Source organism: Microtus oregoni, unplaced genomic scaffold, assembly GCF_018167655.1.
Source record: "Microtus oregoni isolate MIOR12 unplaced genomic scaffold, Mior012 000029F_ref0000214, whole genome shotgun sequence".
NCBI classification, from domain to species: domain Eukaryota; kingdom Metazoa; phylum Chordata; class Mammalia; order Rodentia; family Cricetidae; genus Microtus; species Microtus oregoni.
Genome location: NW_024543088.1, coordinates 21,978,419 through 21,990,702, shown reverse-complemented (window position 1 = coordinate 21,990,702; position 12,284 = coordinate 21,978,419).

Below are 12,284 nucleotides of genomic sequence, written 5' to 3'. Positions count from 1 at the left end.
AATTGTCACATGCCAAGGAATTTGCAGTGTCCAACTACCTACAAACTTCTATAGAATGTGTAATATCCCTTCAGTTGCAATTGAGCAGCCCTTTCTCTTTCAAAATGGCATCATAAGCACACAAGATGTAAAAAAAAAAGGCGAGCCTGGAGACAGAACAAATGTTAAATAGCTTCCCTGCAGATAGTTTCTGATGAGCTCAGCCTTTTGTGCAGAGGTCCTAGCAGCAGCCATTTTGCATCTTTAACTTTTCTATACTAACTACAGATTATATAACTATAACTACAGATTATATAACTATATGGTTATCCTGATGGACATAGTTGGTTTCCTTTGTGTTTGGTGTCAATTCACTTATTTAGATTGATCAATTTACTCCCAAATGACCAGTTTTTGTATTCATTAGAAAAACCACTCTATCACCCTATTGTTGGTTTTATCTGGGATTTATTTTATCTTACATGATGAGGATATCAAGTACTTTCTAGATGTCTTTCCATCTGAAAAATGAGTGGCAATACTTTGGAGGAACAAGATCAGACTTTTGTTATCCATCTAGGCACTTTCATGGGAAGGAATTCTTTAGAACAGTCAGTCCTAAATGACATGTCTATATCAAATCCCTCCCCTTAGGGATCTAGAAGAGAAGGTGGAAAGATCATAAGACTCAGTGGGCACTAAGGAAACAGTGTCTTCCAGACAGAACAGGGCCAATTCATGTGAGCTCATAAAGACTGTTACAGCACAGAAAAGACTTGGACAAATTCAAGTCAGATAGAATTTCAGTTTGGAAAAGGGGAAGGTGGAAAGAAGCACAAAGTTCACCTCTAACCAAGAGTTCTTTACAATTGATAGCAGCTGGGAGAGGGAAAAATCAGCTTTCTTCCGTGGAGGGATACTGGGTATGCACACTCTGGGCCAGCTCACAAAATTCTTTCAATGATGCTAAATTTCTGTATTTTGCCTTCTAGGGGGAAGAAATATGGTTGATAATAAATTAGAATTCAAATGGTTCTAATTAAGTATTGTCCTTTTTCCTGTCTCCTGGGCAATGGCAACACAGCAAACTCAAGACTCACACAGAAAGAGGCAAAGTAAAGGATAAAGTAGAGAGAGGAGTTCAAGGACCTCAGAGTGACACCTGTGGACGTTTACTGAGTTCTCACTGAATGTGGAATAGGCTGTGCAAAGGAATACAGCAACATTTGTTTATCCAGGCTGTATAGGGATGTTCCATCTTCATACTTTTTTCCTTGCTTGTTTTTCTTCTATTGATTTTTATTGTGCTCTACATTTTTCTCTGCTCCCCTCACTGCCTCTCCCCTTCCCTTCAACCCTCTCCCAAGGTCTCCATGCTCAAAATTTACTCAGGAGATCTGTCTTTTCTACTTCCCATGTAGATTAGATCAATGTATATCACTTTTAGGGTTCTCATTCTTGTCTAGGTTCTCTGGAATTGTGATTTGTAGGCTGGTTTTCTTGGCTTTATGTTTAAAAACCACTTATGTGTGAGTACATGTGATAATTGATAATTGTGAGGTCTGAGTTACCTCACTCAAAATAATGTTTTCTAGCTCCATCATTTTGCCAGCAAAATTCAAGATTTTGTTATTTTTTTTCTGCTGTGTAGTACTCCATTGTGTAAATGTACCACATTTTCCTCATCCATTCTTTGTCAAGGAGCATTTAGGTTGTTTCCAGGTTCTGGCAATGACAAAGCTGCTATGAATGTCGTTGAGCACATGTCCTTGTAGCACAATTTTCTGCTTCTTTTTAAAGATGTATTTATTTATTACATATATAATGTTCTGCCTGCAAGTATGCCTGCACACCAGAAAAGGATGCTAGATCTTATTATAGATGGTTGTGAGCCACCATTTGGTTGTTGGAAATTGAACCTATGGAAAAATAGCCTTAACTCTTAGCTGCTGAGCCATCTCTCAAGCTCCTCCTTCTTTTCAAAAAAGAATCTTTCACTGCTTTTTATAATCAGAAACATATTAAGCAATCTCTATTATTTAAAATGTTTTAAAAGAAAAACACTTACACTAAGCCTCAGGTCAGTGTCTTTGGTGCCCTGCTGTTGACACTTCTGTAATTGGCACTGTAAATGACCACTATAACTACATGAATGGATGCCAAAGAAAGTGCATAGAAGAACTGAATGACAGTAAATATGCCCAGCCTAATCAAATCTCCAAGAAATTCAGAATCTGGCTAGGTAGAAAAACAGTTCTCTTAGAGGAAAGCAAAAGTAAATAGAGGATGAAAGGGACTATTAACTCAGAGGCTTCCCAGGGCTTGTGTGTGCTTAGCCTCAGTGGCTAATGGAGGGATCCACATCCCATCCCATTACCGTCCTTACATGAACACCCCAGTTACATTCGATACATTTACAGCGCTGTGCCACCATCACCACCACTATCACTGCTTTTTACACCTTTCAAAAGCATTTCATTTGCTCATTTGAAGTTGGTATCACTCATAACTACAGCCAAAGGAACATGTGGAAAAATAATCCATGGCTCCTCTGCATGTTTATGTTTTCTGTTGTTTGTGCTTTCAGTGTTTCTCATGCTCTGTACAGTGAGCACTTTATTATCTTGAAACAAAAACTAAGACCAGTGATCCCTGCTCTTAGAGGAAGTGAGAAAACCTTGGTCTGGTTTGACAGCTGTATCCCCGAGCCTCATATTTGTCTGTATGCTTCAACTGGGCCTGGAGTTTGAGGTCATTGGAGCTAACCAACACCTCTTTCAAGGAAAGCTCTATGGACAGAAGACAAATCGCTCCTAAGGCTGGTGATTCCCTTTCTGCGGTATCACAGGCAAGATCCTCGGCCATTAGGATCTCTCACACCTGTGCAACAATCTTGACTTCTTTTTGATTCAGCCCCTGTTTGCTGTTTGTTTACTGTTAGCATCAGTTCCTGAAATAGCATGTGGCTGGTCCCTTGGGAGACTATGTCAACATGTTTTTACTACTAGGTGCTACCTCTTTCTCTCAGCATCTATTTACTATCAAAACATATTTGATAACAAGATTAAAAGACCAGTTCAGTATAAAGGTTGATCATTTCCCATTACCTCTCTGATCTATATAAAGTGTGTCCTCTGCCTGGAACTGCTCACCCCAGGTAAACCTATTCTAGGTAAGAGTAAGGAAAACCTGTCAGTTCAGTGTAGGCCTTTCTTCGGGAATGGGGAGATTCTCAGGACACCATATGCTTGTACATTGTTATACCTCAGTTCAAATAACCTTGGGAGGACTATGGTGATAGGTTCCTAAGTAAAAATTTAATTTAATTCACTGTGGATAATGGTATCTTTACTTTTTAAAATATTTTTATTGATTATTTTAGTATTTCTTACATTATATTTTCATCATACTTATCCCCCAACTCCTTCCAGAGAAGTCCTCATTCTTTATCCATTAAATTTTATTTATTTTTAATGCACCAAATTCCATTAGTGTTGTCTATATACTCTTGAGTGTAACCATCCATTGGAGCATGATTGACCTACCAGGATTACACCTAAAAGAAAACTTTCCAACAGTTATCAGTTACCAGTAGCTCCTCAGCAAGGAGCAGGACTTTGTATTCATTTAATACTGCCATGATGGTATTTTCTCTGACTGGAGTTTACACAGGTCTTATACATGCTGTCACAACCAATATGAGTTCATACATACAACAGCACTTTTGATTCCAAAAAAACAAACAGGCCAATAAACAAACATTATCCTTTTAGCCAACTGCCACCTCTGGCTTTAACAGTCTTTCTACCCCTACTACAATGATCCCTGATCCTTGGGTTAAGGGGTGTGAAATAAATGCCACATTTGGGTTGGAGACCTCTGTAGTCTATTATTCTGTGCATCTCGACCAGTTATGAGTTTCTGTTAATTGTCAAACAGAAGCTTCTCTGATGAAGGTCAAGGCATATATTAATCTGTGGATATAAGGATAAATAATATAGGGGTTGGTTTAACACTTAGGTAATGTTTAGCAGGGTAGCAATAGTAGTTTCTTTACTGGAGACAGTGACTTGCCCCGTCACAGGTTCTTGTTCTGGATAAAGGTGCAAGGAATAGGATGCACTTTGCTGAGTCTAAATATGGACAGAAAATGATTTTCTAATCCAATGCCATTTGTTCCACTACTGCACCAGTGGATATATTTTACCAGGGTAGTTATTATCACTGATAATGGAGTTCACAGCTAGACTAGCCAGATGATTATGGTGATTCTCTGGTAGCACCAACATAACAATGAACGCTATCCAGTAAGTGATGAGTTTCCAGGTAAGTACCAGCTTGAGTTCCCCATGTTGTAAGATTAAAGTATGCAGTATCTTTAGCAATAGGATATTATCATCAAGTTCAAGGATAGTCTGTAAGGTTTCAAAGTCTATGCATCTATGTTTCAGGGTCACTAGCCACAAATTCCAGAAGAGGTCTTCTATCCCTAGAGCTAGACATTTTAGCCTGTGGTGTCTACTATGGGGATTGATATCAAGTTGTAGTGTAATTCCATTGAATCTCTCTCTTTCTCTCTGAGTTGTCCCCCCCCCTCTCTCTCTCTGTCTCTCTCTCTGTCTCTCTCTCTGTCTCTTTCTCTCTCTATATATATATATGTGTGTGTGTGTGTGTGTGTGTGTGTGTGTGTTGTCATTAATGTTTTTATCATTCCCCTTATTCCTTCGACTTCCTTGCCTCCCTATCCCCAAACTTGATTTAAATCTTCCCATTTCATTATTCCACTTTAACCCTTTACACAATTGTATTTTATTTCCTCCATTGAAAGATCCACAACAAAGGTCCTTTACTAATTTCTTAAATTCTGTGAGTACTCTAAATAACATACATATATCTTAACAACCACCCATGAGATAACACACATTTTACAAAAAGATGTGATGCTAGTATTTTTGGGTCTGGTTTATCTCTCTGAAAAATTGTTTCTAGCTCAATCCATATGAATTCCACAATTTTATTTTTCTTAACAACTGAGTGATAGTCCATGCCTATATGCAGCACATTTTCATCATCCATTCATGCATTGTTGGGTATCTAGGCAATTTCCATTTCTTGGCTATTTTGAGGAGAGCAGCATTAAACACTGATTAGCAGGTATCTTTGTAGTCAAAAAGAGAGATGTTTTGGTATGTGCTCAAGAAAGTTATAGGTGGATTATATGGTAGATCTAGTTATAGATTTTTGAGGAACACACTAATTTTCATTGTGTACACAAGTACACTCTTAACAGCAACAAATAAGTGTTCCCTTTTCTCTATATCCATGTTAGCAGGTGTTGTTTCAAAGTGTATGAAGAAGTTTAAAATTATGTGTAGGAATTGCTTAAGCTGTCAGGCCTATTGATACATGCTAGTAATTTTAGATTGACTGGAAAATATCTGGCAAGCTTAGTGAAATATTGTCTCAAAAATAAAAACACAGAAAGACTGGAGATGCAGCTCTGTGGTAGAGTGCTTATCCACCAAGTGTAACATCTTTGTTTTTATTCCCAGTGCTGACTAAATGAAAGATAAAAGGATTTGATGTGCAATTGCTTCGTTTTCTATTTTGGCAGTAACCTTTGTTCTTATTTCAAATTGACTTGGATTGTTTAGCATTAATCCTTTCTCCCAATGCCTATGTCCAGGTAGTTAAAACTCCTGTAATCTCTTCTCTTAGTTTTGTGCCTTTGTTTATGGCTACCATTTTGTTTCAGTTTCACAGTTTTTGACAAGAAATGAATATTTAGAGGGAAAAAATGTCCATATGTATATTATACAATCCTCTTTTCTTCTGTATGTTCCAACAATTATAGTGCTTATCAAGTGGAGATGAATAGTTCTCTTTCTACTTCAGTACAATCTCAAATCCTGTACCTAATCCTGGAATGATTATGACAGGCAGACAATATTCATTTGTTGAATGTTAATTGAATTGGAATACATACCTTTGTGTGTCCACAACACTTTTTATAATCAAAAATAAATATTTGGTCATTGTTACAAAAGAAAATTCAGATGAGCAAACAAAAGTATTACTGTCCTCACAAGTGAATTCCTATACATATAGACAATAAGCATAGATTCCAACAGACATACATATACCCATAGTCACATTTTCATTCATGTATTTATGTGTGTGTGCAAGATGAATCTTGTTATGCAGACCAAGCTAATTTAGATATCCCATTTCAGACAACCCTACTGCCTACAGCCTGCAATGGTTGTAATTATAATCTTCTCTCAATATTCTCTGCTCACATCTTTGGATATCTTTGAAATAATACTTGGTATATTATGTTAAATATATTTTATGGTCATCTCAGGCAGAATTTGTAGAGAATCTTGTTTTTTACATCTGCCCATTCATTTGTTCCATATTTATAATGCCTGTAGTCATTCACTGAAAATATGGGAAAGCATAAAGGGTCAAATTTCTACTGGAAAACACTTTGAGAGCATGTTGCTGTGGATCTCTCAGACTATTATATATAAGAAATCATGTCTTTAAGAAAGAGTGAGGTCTTCTTGTCCTGGGTCTGTGAGATACTATCCCCTTCTGTTGGCACCTGTCAGAGTACTTCTTCAAACATATTGGCACTACATATATACTAGGCATCTATTCCGGTTCCCTCTTCAAATGTACTTGTTCATGTGTTTCCATGTGCTAATCCTGTGATAGCTCCATGATTAATTGATAAAGACAGCATTTCTGTCCCAGGCAGGGTGTTTACCACCTTGTAGCTGTAAGGTGCAAGGTCAGGATGGCTGAACAGCTGGATTGGGTAGATCATGAGCTCTTAACCACAGAGTCTGAAGAAGTGAGACTTCCTGTGATTGCTCATTCAATCACCCATTTCTGTTCCAGCCAGACTTGGGCTCTGACTCTAGAGTTATACCCAAGTTTACCACTTTTTGTTTTCATATAACCCACAAGACCACCACTGCCTGGTTATGAAGCTCTTTGAGCCATGTTCCTTTAGGGTTCTAGTATTCAAGGCTGAGCTTCAATGTGCAGAGGCAGCTAGGGGATAGCATCAAGCCCTAAGAACCTGACTGAAAGTAGGAAAGAGGTGTGAGGTGGCCTCTGTTGCGCTTAACTGTGAGGTACACAACCACTCATCTCTATTCCCAAAACTGGCTCTTGCTCCTCTGATGACACACCTGATCCTGTTTGTTATGCCTTGCTGATCATGAACTTTGTTTCACTTCTCATTATTTCTCTTTTTCTGAGACTATGAGTTCTTGTTTCAGTCAACACGGGGCTAATTTTAGCTTGTGGATTCTCAAGGGTGGCCATCTGCAGTTAGGTCCATCCTTCCCCACCCCACCCAGAGCTTATACTGCTTTCTTACCATATTACACACTTAGACATTTCTGCTTTCCCAAGTTCAGAACCTATTTTCCTGGTCAACTCCATCATACAGAAAATCTATTGCTTCCCAGATAATTTATATTTATGGATTTACATTCAATTGCTTATTGGGCAGATGACAATGTTGAAGCTCCAGCGAAAAGAAATAATCAATCTAGGGCCACAACAAAAACAAAAACACAAAAACAAACAAGGTAGACTTGTGCAAGATCTCAGGAGATGATAATAGTAGCTGGATACTACTGATAGTACTTGATACTATTGATGGTAGGAATACTCTGTAATAGTGAGGATTTTCATTGGGCAGAGACTCTAGTCATCTTCTCTATTAATCTCCAAGTCCACACTGTCAAGGAGATAATCACACCCTAGTACAAACAGGGAAACTGAGGTCCAAAGAGGGGAAGTTATTTGTTCAGGGTGAAGGACTTTTGAAAACTGAGCAGGTAGCAGTCATCCCTGTGTGTTAGTTGGAGTCTTCCTCAGAAAGAAGAGATATCTGGACTCTCCTAGACTCTTTGCTGCTGTCTCTCAGCTCTTAGCTTTTGGTGAATGGCTGACCATAGTGCCTGCAGTTCAGTTTCTCATCAATGTCTTGTGTCTTAGCTGCTTAACTTATGCACCTCTAAAGTGGGGTTATGCTTTGGAATGACGGATAAAAGTCCTTCTGTGTGACAGTGACCATTCCCTGGAAGAGGGTAGTCTTACTCTGATGAATACATTTTCCTGTTCATGATGAAAGTCCCTGGGCTGGAAGATAGGTAGGAACACCTACTTATTCTAGGGATTTCTCTTCATTGGGATAAAGTTCCTAGGTTTTGACTTTACAGAATTTCTGAATGCTTGTTCTGATTTCTAGTGTCCTTGTGTTTTTTAAATGGCTTAAAAACAGTAACACTTAGGAAACGGATGCCTTTCGATATGGTATATACCGTCAGAGTGAAGTTGTTTATGGCTTCTACTCCAGGTCTTGACCTTTAGACTTTGCAACTACCAGTCTCTGAGGATGTAAAGTTTGTGACCCTCAGGTGCTTGTCCCAAACTAGAAGTCATATTCCAGGTCTAGTCCCTTATCAGCAGCCAAGCCTCTTAAACCGACTTCTTCCCTGGGCCTGCCTCAAATTGTACCTGCTCAGTCCCTCTGTGCAGATTTTAACTGCCTGTGTTGAATTATCTTTCATTGTAGGGATAGGAGAGGAGATCTCCAGTCTCCTCTCTTTCCTATACCATGTATGGCCTACTTCTAAGTACCACACAGCCATAGTGCAGTGTTTAGGTACTTCCTGTATGGAGAGCAGCATGGTAGGCCAAGCATGGTGAGAGACAGGTGAAGGTGGGGGAAGTAACCAGAATGCTCCAGTTATTCTGAATACACTGCTTTAGCTGCAGATCAAGATGGTGCATGTTAGTCACTCTGTATTCCTCTGTTCATGCCTATCATTCAAGATGTTCTGTATCCTTTTGCTTTGTAGCCTTAGGGTAAAGCTATGGGCCCTGCTCTAGACTGTTGCTTCCATCACATATGACCTACAGTACATCATTCACATTGTAGGTTTATCCTATAGTGAAAGCTTCTAGAGCATAGGATCTTTCCAGAATGGAACCTGAATGAAATACGTGTGAGCACTAGTTGGGGACACTAGATCATGTCCATAGATAGATTGAGCACAAAACTTCTGCAGACTCCTGGGTCAGCATGTTCAGTAGAGAGTAAAGTGGAGGCACTTCTCACACAACTGGAGTGATATCCTGCAGGAAAGAAAAGGTGAGCCATGGATAATGGATACTTTGCTGGTTACATGTTTGGTTGTTGTTCTTGTGCTGCTGAAACCTCAGCTGGACAGGGACCAACCCTTCGGCACCATCTGTGGTCCCTGTAGGCCTGATTCAGTGAAGCTGGCCTAATGAAACTAAGAATCTCAGAGGCCAAAATTAGCTCAGAAACTCCACCCGGGCCCTGGCCTAGCACCAGGTGCTTTAATCTCTGTGGGGTAAGTTAGGACAGGGCCCTGGTTACAGTTCCAGCTGGAAAATGGGTTCATGACTCTGCACTAAACCACTTTTTGCCCTCAGCACCTTTTCTCAGGCCTTAGGTAGAATGTTGAGATAGTAGCTGATTAACACTTAGAAAAAGAATCCTCTGTTCTCATAGGTTTTGACCCTTCCTTAGGGATCCTATTTTGGTGGCTTGGCATATAACTAAAATCATATACATGAAGCTTATAAAAATCCCTGGGTGGTGAGACAGACAAGAACTAGATGAAAGGCTCTGTGGATAAAATACAACAGTACCTTAAGACCTTTTTTCACAGAGGTTGAACCAACTATAATAAAGATGAGAACAATGTGGAATCTGGGAGTTCTGTGTCTGGGATAATAATGAGAATCTCATTGTTTTTTATCTTATCTCCTCCCCACGTTATAGAGGGAATGAATGTCTATTATATCATTTCATCTGAACAGAAAACAAAATGAGGCTAAGGAAAGGTAACAAGAGTGGGGCTCTTTAGCTCCTGCTCGCTTTTGGCTATTGGGATGTTAACCCTTGAGAAGCCCTAGTTGGTATTTTTTATTACAGTCCTTACATATACAATTTTTTATCCACAAAATGATTACCTGTGTCCTACATGACATTATGCATTTATCTCTTACATTTATTTATTTCTCTTTAAGGTTTATTATTATTATTATTATTATTATTGTTATTATTATTTTCTAAGGTTTCTTAACTCTAAGATTGATGACCCCTGCTTGGCCCATAGTTGCTGTAGACTTGGTACATAACAGGTGCTCAGGAAAGACATATTAACCTCTGGGTCTGCTCTGGGATTGCTCCATCTGAAGACTTTGTCTACCTAAGGACAGGTTCACCTGTTTGGATGCTTCCACATGATCCCTTCTCCTGAGTGTTTCAGGCCTACAGAATTTCTGAGCTTGTTGGGGACTTGCCTATGTATTTCTTTTGTTTTCTACACAGATGAAGGCATATGCTTAGGGTTTGTGGACATTGGCCTTTCCTCAGTCAGTGGCCATGGTTCTTGAGCCATATTTTTTTTCTGTCTTTTAATCTGAGCACTAAAGAGATAAAAACAGGAGGACTGTCAATATAAGACAAGTCACAGATATGTGTGAGGCACAATATCAGGGGGAAATAGGTGGTGCCAGGACATCAGGAATAAACTAAGAATGTCCAAAAAATAAAGAGCTTAGGTCATACTGCTTAAAGGTCTCTGGTCTTAGGTTGTTCTATAGAGGACTTCTGTGGAATTCCTAGAAAAAGAAATAGGTTTATAGTCTTCAGTGACAATGTGACTTTTCAGGCCCCTCAGTGACTCTGACCAGGTAACTGTGAATCATGTTCCTGTGATTGTGTCCCTGAGGAGTGGAATTTTCCTAGATCACCTCACAGAGATCTTACGTGCAATTTTTGGAATTATCTGGTTTTTAGGGACTTTGTAGAAGTATTGTTAGGAAAGACATTGATGTTACCCAGAGGGGTATTTATGGGTCCATTTTCGGTTCTGATTGAAGAATACAGAAAGTATTGTTACATTACCAGAAATATTGAGGTGTCCCAGCAGAGCCATATGACAATGGGAGGTTGTTTTACCCTCTTAGGGTTTTTAGTCTCATTATTTAAGAATTTAAGAATAGGCACAAACAGAAGATTGAGAACAACTTACTAGAGTTTAAAAGGAAAATGCCAGCACAAACATCTGTACATCTTGAAGCTACCCAAAGTAGGAGAAAGGAAGAGGCAAGCTGGCACAGAGGTCACCCACATTGTGGCAGGGAAGAAAAAGACTAACAAGTCCAAATCATTAGTTGAGGATGTTAAAGCATACTTAGGTCCCAAAACGAATAGCCTAAAGAGAAGAAAGGGAACAATTGTGTCTTTCTGACTCAGAAAATAAGAGCAGCCAAGCTGAACCTCATGACAACATCTAGGGACTCTTAGGGTACAGGAAGCCAGGGAAAGAAAAGTCCATTTTTAAAGGTGAAGCAGACTCTCTAGAGTTTGTCAAGTCCCTTAAAATCAAGACCATCATTAAAGGAAACTTCCACTCATTACAACACTGTTTAAAGCTAGTTTGGATTCTATGGGAACTGAGCAGATTTAGAACCATTTTTGTAGACATCTTACTTAGGCAAAACAAAGGATCTTTGATTGTAAGTCTTTACAGATGTTTTCTACAGGGACATAGGAACACATCTTACTGTGACGAGTGGATCCTGAGTTTGGGTGAAACATCAGGAACCATCCAAAGACAAACATATAGGCATCCTCCTGAATATTAACTTTCATCAGGCGATGAAAGGAGACAGAGACAGAGACCCACATTGGAGCACCGGACATAAATCTCAAGGTCCAAATCAGGAGCAGAAGGAGAGAGAGAGCAAGGAACTCAGGACCGCAAGGGGTGCACCCACACACTGAGACAATGGGGAGGTTCTATTGGGAGCTCACCAAGGCCAGCTGGCCTGGGACTGAAAAAGCCTGGGATAAAACCGGACTCTCTGAATATAGCGGACAATGGGGACTACTGAGAACTCAAGAACAATGGCAATGGGTTTCTGATCCTACTGCATGTACTGGCTTTGTGGGAGCCTAGGCAGTTTGGATGCTCAACTTACTAGACCTGGATGGAGGTGAGGGTTCCTTGGACTTCCCATAGGACAGGGAACCCTGATTGCTCTTCGGGCTGATGGGGGGGGGACCTAATTGGGGGAGGGGGAGGGGGAGGGAAATGGGAGGCGGTGGGAGGGAAGAGACAGAAATCTTTAATAAATAAATAAATAAAAAAAATAAAAAATAAAAAAAATAAATAAGTAAAAGTTCAAGAAAAAAAAAGAACCTGGACAAGAGTTCAGATGTCACTGGCATTGCACTT